At 38.9% G+C, this 7,356-nt stretch overlaps 1 pseudogene; it reads left to right on the top strand.

The window, feature by feature from the left end:
• The first annotated feature begins 708 nt into the window (after nt 1-708).
• LOC136173981 (olfactory receptor 4C45-like) lies at nt 709-1,638 on the top strand (annotated as a pseudogene).
• Nucleotides 1,639-7,356: the final 5,718 nt, after the last annotated feature.

Here is a 7,356-nt window from a genome sequence, read left to right as displayed (position 1 = left end):
CAGAAAATGAGAGAGTTGTCCAGAGACAAAGAACTCCAGTGTTCTTCTTGATAGTATACATAGTCTATTTGCAGCTGTGGGCAAATGCCTGGTGGGAAGAAAACAATGACTGTGGTTAATTTAAAAACTGAGGAATCTACAGTTAACTAATCCAGGTGAGTGATAATTAATTCTTTTTTCTGCAGTTTAAGAAGGTTAACTTAATTTAGCCAATTTTGTTTCACTGAAGTAATTTTTGTAGTTAGATTATGCGAATTGAAGGTTAAACTTTGGAATTTGGATGTAATGATGAGAAAATATCAGTAAGAAACACTATAATGTTTCCAAAAGGCTTCCCTGGTGCTCAGTGGTAGATGAATCTGCCTGCCAGTGCAGGAGACATGGGTTCAATCCCAGGGTTGGAAAGATCCCTTGTAGAAGGAAGTGACAACACACTCCAGTATTCTGGCCTGGGAAATCCCACGGACAAAGGAGCCTGGAGGGCTACAGTTAATGGGGTCACAAAACAGACAGACATGAATTAGTGACCAAACAACAGCAATGTTCTCAGAAAGATGCTGCTCAAAACTACAAAAGTCACTTTACAAAACTGTGGTTAGTATTTATGTATCACCAAATAGATTGATTCTGTACATGTGAATTATTTTATATTGAATTTGAGACCATCATTGAGGACAATTGCAATCTTTCCAGATGGACCAAGAATTGATGGAGAGGATGAGCAACATAACAGAATTCATTCTCCTGGGCCTGACCCAGAATCCAGGACTGCAGACACTCTTATCTGCTCTGTTTTTAATCGTCTACTTGATCACACTGGCAGGGAACCTGCTCATCTCAGTCACCGTCTTCACCAGCCCAGCCCTCGGCTCTCCCATGTACTATTTTCTGTCCTATTTGTCCATGATAGACAGCTTCTACTCTTCCTCCATAGCACCCAAGTTGGTCTTTGACTTGGTCTCTGGAAAGAACACCATATCCTTCAGTGGCTGCATGACTCAGGTCTTTGCTGAGCACTTCTTTGCTGGAGCTGAGATTGTCTTGTTGATTGTCATGGCCTACGACCGCTATGTGGCCATCTGTAAGCCCCTGCGCTACATGGCCATCATGAGTTGACCTGTGTGTGCTTCCCTGGTTGGAATGGCTGGGGCTTTAGGCTTTCTCCATGGAGGGATCCAGATTTGGTTCCTGGCTCAGTTGCCATTCTGTGGCCCCAATGTCATTGACCATTTCATGTGTGATTTAATGCCTCTCCTGGAGCTAGCCTGCAGGGACACGCACACTCTGGGGCCCCTGATTTCGGCCAACAGTGGGTCCCTGTGTTTACTGACTTTCTCAATGCTGGTGGCTTCCTACGCTGCCATCCTGCGCTCCCTGAGGACCCACAGCTCTGAAGGGCGCCGCAAGGCCCTGTCCACCTGTGCCTCTCATGTCACAGTTGTCGTCTTATTCTTTGTACCCTGTTCATTCCTCTACCTCAGACCCACGACCTCCTTCCCCACTGACAAAGCTGTGACTGTGTTTTGCACCATAGTGACTCCTATGCTGAACCCTTTAATCTACACCCTGAGAAATGCAGAAGTGAAAAATGTCATGAAGAATCTCTGGGTACAAATAATGAAAACTGGTGATGAATAAACCTTGTGTGGAATATTCAGGTTAAAAAAAAAATCACGAGTGATATTTCATAGAAATTGATCTCCTGTTTTAGTCTGGATCAGTTTTTTTTCAGGGGCTCATATATTGTAAGCCAGGGTTGGTATCCATTAAGGCATAGTTGACACAGTGCCTACAGCCCACAATAGTTTTAAGAGCCCCTGAAATGTTTTAATTTTAAAGCAGCAAGAAAAAATTAATATAATTTAAATTCAACTCGGATTATAGTCCTCTATATAACAATGCAGTCAGAAATATGATTTTTAATATTTTATGGAGGAAATAGCCCATGAGGATGAAAGTGCCACGGGCTCACAAAGGTCATAACGTTGCCCTGACTGTGGGTATGAAAGAGACCAACAGCAATATTGTTGAACGCTCACTATACCCAGCACGACAGCTAGAGTGAAGCTTTATTTTAAAAGAGGGAAAGCAACTGCACTTGAAAAAAATGTTAAACAGTAAAGGAAATCCTCCAAAAGTACATTTATCAAAGTATACTTTTTCTGATCACCCTAGGTTTGCAAGGTTTATAAATGTTCTCCCACTGCAGTAATTAAAAAAAACAACTTTTTACTTATTACTTTCCCAAGAAGAGAGGATTTGCACACAGAAGTAGTTTTCAAAAATTAAATTTCCATCATTCCCTGCAGTATACCATAGTTCACAAAGAGAATTGGAAAATGAATATTGGCGAGCATAAAAGAAACATCATTTATAAAGTCTGTACAGTTAAGGCAGAAAGTACCTGTACGTTAAAGTAGTTTTAGACTCCAACAAAAGAAAAGAAGACTCGGAAAATGAAGCGGCTCTTTTGGGAAATTACCAGTGATTTAAGAACAAGTGTGTGTCATAGAGGGTTTTGCTGGTGGCGGAGTGGTAAAGAATCCATCTACCAAGCCGGGAACGTGGATTCAGTTCTTGGTTTAGAAAGATCCCTTGGAGAAGGAAAGGCAACCCACTGCAGTACTCATGTCTGGGAAAGCCTACGGACAGAGGAGCCTGGCGGGCTACGGTCCATGGCGTCACAAAGAGTGGGACAGGACCAAGTGACCAAGAGCAAGAATGTGTGCCCCAGAACTTGGCAGCAATCACAAATCTGCGTTGCAGCAAAGAGTCCGTACCATAAATGGAGTGAAATTTCAAGAGATTTAGAAACAGGCAGTTGTTTTGAAATCAGAGATTAAGAGCTTTGGCTTAAAAAGTCTTGATTTCGCATCTTGTCTACAGCGTGAATGAGCTTTGTCAGTGTTAGCAAGTTGCTTCACCTCTCTGCTTTTTTGTTGTTGTTTTTTCATCTGTAAAAGGGAATTAACATTATGCACTTGCTTAAGTTGTGAGGATTAAATGACTGAATTGGGAAAGTGAGTCTGCTGAAAATCGAAAATAGCTCAGACGTTGTAGCCTTCAGAGATGCCACCAGAGCACAAGGGATGCTGGGAACAGTGGTTCCTGACGGAGGAGCCCAGAAACCACCACTGTTATTCACTCCCCACAACCGCAGGGAGACCAAACGTCCATCCCAGCCTCACTTCATTGCAAAATGCGGCATGTCAGCCCGTGAGCAGGTCTCTGAATGTGAGAGCTAGTCCTCACCGACTCCCTATTCTGGGATTAAAATGTCCTTAAATATCTGTACAGTGACAAGTGGGAGAGCCGGTGGAATCAGCTGTGAGATACTTGAGCAGCACTTATTTCAGAAGCTCTCACTGATGGTGGATCCTGTCCTGGTTCCATCCTCTGGAAGAAAGAGAAGGGACAGCTCAGTTCCAGAGACCAAAAGGCCGATCTCTGTACAGAGCTTGGGATTTCTGAGGGAGAGCTCAGAAACTTGTTTTCATGAGATTTCTCAACCAAGGATTTGAATATCAGGCAATGCTGGCTTTGCATTTCTCATATTCTTTGGACTTTATTATCAGGTTAGATCTCACTGTATATATAAAGGCTTTAAAAAATAGATATTTTATTTTGCCATAACCTCCTATGAGTGACCATTTTGTAAATATATGTAAGCAACTGTGTGTTTAAAAAAAATCACATATATCTTTTAAACATCTAGTCGTAGTCCCCAAGAAAGCTGGAGTAAAACAGGATGATGTAAAAGCAAAGATAATAGTGATGATAATGATAGCTGTTTACTGAGCCCTTTCTGTGAATAAAGTCTTCATCTGAGTACTCATTCATTTTATATGTTTTGGAGGAAACAGATTTGTGACCTTAATTTATGTCTTTCTTTAATTTGTCTCAAACTGTAGAACTTATTTCTGTCTTAAATATTTCTTCACCTGAACATAATGGTGAACCTATGCTAAGGATGGTGTGAATGTAAATAAATCAATGCTACTGTAAAGAATTATGACAGCTTTTCTTACTTGTGTTTTCACCCTGTGCAAAGTGGTTTATATTCGTTTTACTTAATTTTCACTACAGCCCAATAATTGAGTCATATTAATGTTCCCATTTCATAAATTAGGAAATGAAGTGTCAGAGAGGTTAATTATATGACTAGAGATCAGTAATCTAAAGTTGGACTGAACAAGAATTTAAATCTAAGCCTATGTGACCCACAGCCTTAGTGCTTTACCAAAACCATTTTGCACCCCTCTAACATAAACAGCCAATAAACTAAATCTCTCATGTTTCCCTTGAATCTTTAGAATTCTCTTCTTGAAACCTTTTGGCCTTCATATGTTAACCAATTGGAAAGTGGACTTTCTTTCACAGACCTGAAATGTATGAGTCTGAGAAGACCCAGCTAGTGACTGGGTGGTGATTCCAAAAATCTTTGATTCCCATGTAACAGGAAATTCCTTTGAAATTATTTTCTTCTCCATCTGCACTAGTTTGTACATAACGATTGGCTTATACTGTAGTACTTTCTGTTGTTAATTTTTTAAAATTAGCAAATGTATTTGATATGAATATGTATTCATCCTGCTGTTGTCCATTAAAATATATAAAAATAAATAAAATAATGCTCTGCCTGAGGTAGGGGAGTTCCAGAGAGATGGTGAGCTTTTTATTAAGTAGCTGGGCAATAGCCGTGTAGCCATGACCAGTGGGATAATAACGCCAGATACAGTTTGTTTTATTCCACAAGTATATTTTCAACAATTTGTTAGACTCCTATCACCTATTAGATACAATGCTCTTCATAGTCAATCTCCTTTCATAAGGTCATAAGGATGAGATTGCCCTGCTTTTTAAATTTTTAAATTAAAAATTTTAATCTTTTTAAATTAAAAATTAAATTTAATTAAAAAAATAAAATTTAAGAAATATTTGTTTCGGCAAAAGAGGAGAGTGAAAAATTTGGCTTAAAACTCAACATTCAGAAAGCTAAGATTATGGCATACGGTCCCATCCCTTCATGGCAAATAGATGGGGAAACAATGGAAACAGTGACAGACTTTATTTTTTTTGGGCTCTAAATTCACTGCAGATGGTGATTGCAGCCATGAAATTAAAAGACTCTTACTCCTTGGAAGAAAAACTATGACCAACCAAGACAGCATATTTAAAAGCAAAGATATTACTTTGCCAACAAAGGTCCATCTGGTCAAAGCTATGCTTCTTCCAGTAGTCGTGTATGGGTGTGAGAGTTGGACTGTAACGAAAGCTGAGTGTAGAAGTATTGATGCTTTTAAATTGTGGTTTTGGAGAAGACTTGTGAGAGTTTCTTGGACTGCAAGGAGATCCAACCAGTCAATCCTAAAGAAAATCAGTCCTGAATATTCATTGGAAGGACTGATGCTGAAGCTGAAGCTCCAATACTTTGGCCACTTGATGCAAAGAACTGATTCATTGAAAAGACCGTGATGCTGGGAAAGGTTGAAGGTAGGAGGAGAAGGGGACAACAGAGGATAAGATGGTTGGATGGCATCACCAACTTTATGAGCATGAGTTTGGGTAAGCTCCGGGAGTTGGTGATGGACAGGGAAGCCTGAAGTGCTGCGATCCATGGGGTCGCAAAGAGTTGTACACGACTGAGCGACTGAACCCAACTGAACTGGGCCTTGCTTCAGGCTCGTGGGCTTCTCTAGTCCTGGTCTGTGGGCACCAGAGCCCTAGGGCTCAGTAGCTGTGCTCTCAGGCTTCGTTGTGGTATCTTAGTTCCCTGAGCAGGGACTGAATCTGGGCCCCCTGCAGTAGGAACGTGGAGTCTTAGCTGCTGGACCCTAAGGGAGGTCCCTAAACTGCCCATTGTTGGGTGTGCAAACTGAGGATCAGAAATGTTTGTTTGCTTAAGATGCCTTGTAAACTAAACAAAGAAATAATTTAGCCCCAGAGAGTGACTTTTAGAATGGTAGAAGCTTAACCAAGTTTGTAGAAATAGCTGAAGGAATAAGTGGAAGAGAAGAAAAAGATGGTGATGATTCAAAGGATATTTATCAAATTGTTGATGGTGATTACGTCTAGGTAGTGGGCTTATAAGTGGATTTACACTCACTCACACATGCACACACACACACACACGTGTCTTATTTTCTAAATTCTAAAAGACATATGTGTTTAGGAGGAAAAAATATCTTACATGGTCTTGGAGATAACACTTCCTTTGTAAACAAGATCAGCAATAATTTATAAATCATCTAGAAAAGTTCTGGTGGTGTTTACTGATGTGTTTATTCCAACAGGTTGAAATTTTTCAAAAATGAGCAGTATTCATAAGATAATTGAGCCACTCTTAATCACGACTTGAACAACAAAATAATAGCCTTTTGGCTATTTGCTATTTTAACTGTAATAAGAATAAAAGTGCTTTTTGAATTTCAAAAGTATTCTTTTCTATAAAGCTTCCTGAGATTTAACTGTGGGAAGCTGGCTTGGCTACTTTTTAGTAACCCTCCCAATGATTTCATTTTTTGTAGTTAATTGGGAAATTAACTCAATTATATTTTTATAATCTAACAGCAAAAATGAATTGGTAAAGGCTCAAGATATGCTATACTTAGCTATTATTAACTATTAACTAATGTGGTAAAGTTAAGAAAGACAATTATTTTGCCTAAGAATTCTGCAACTGTTGTTTTTGTTATGCATAGAAGTTCAGGGTAAAGCAATAAATATTTCCTAATTATCTCTTGAACTTAATGGTTCTTGGAGACTGATTTTGAATACTTGTAGGAGGAAAATTATTTTTCCATACTAATTTCTAGTTTTTTGTTTTTTTTTTTAATGTAAAAAAATGATACTTGTGGCACAGTGAATTACAAGTTATTTGTCAAACAAGGTATAAGCTTATTGTAAATTATAGGAGTCCACACTTCTAAAGGGTGCAGCTTGGGATGGATATGGTCAGAGTTTCATTCCTCTCATTCCAGGAAAGGGATGAAATGAACATGGGTGCATGTTTTAAACTTCAGAACACTAGGATCCTTTAGAGTTTGAAACAGAAAGAGTCAGTAAATATATAAGAAAATGTCACTTTCCATCTCTGGTCGAAAAATAAACCATTCTGTTCTAAATGAAGTATGTATTTCAAACTTTAAATAGATACAGAAAAGTGAAAGAAAGCAGCCTCTTCATGGAAGGTTACAGAAGGTCGAAATAGAAATAGCAGCTAAATTTAGGGGGCCATATGTGCCATAAATTGAATTAAAAGCTTTACATAGATTGTCTAATTTAATTCTTATGATAATGCTTTGGACATGTTTATTTTATGTCTATTTTCAAGACAAGCACCAGAGGCTTATAAAG

The sequence above is a fragment of the Muntiacus reevesi genome, chromosome 9 (assembly GCF_963930625.1).
Source record: "Muntiacus reevesi chromosome 9, mMunRee1.1, whole genome shotgun sequence".
Classification (NCBI taxonomy): Eukaryota; Metazoa; Chordata; class Mammalia; order Artiodactyla; family Cervidae; genus Muntiacus; species Muntiacus reevesi.
This window is presented reverse-complemented; position numbering and strand designations above follow the sequence as displayed.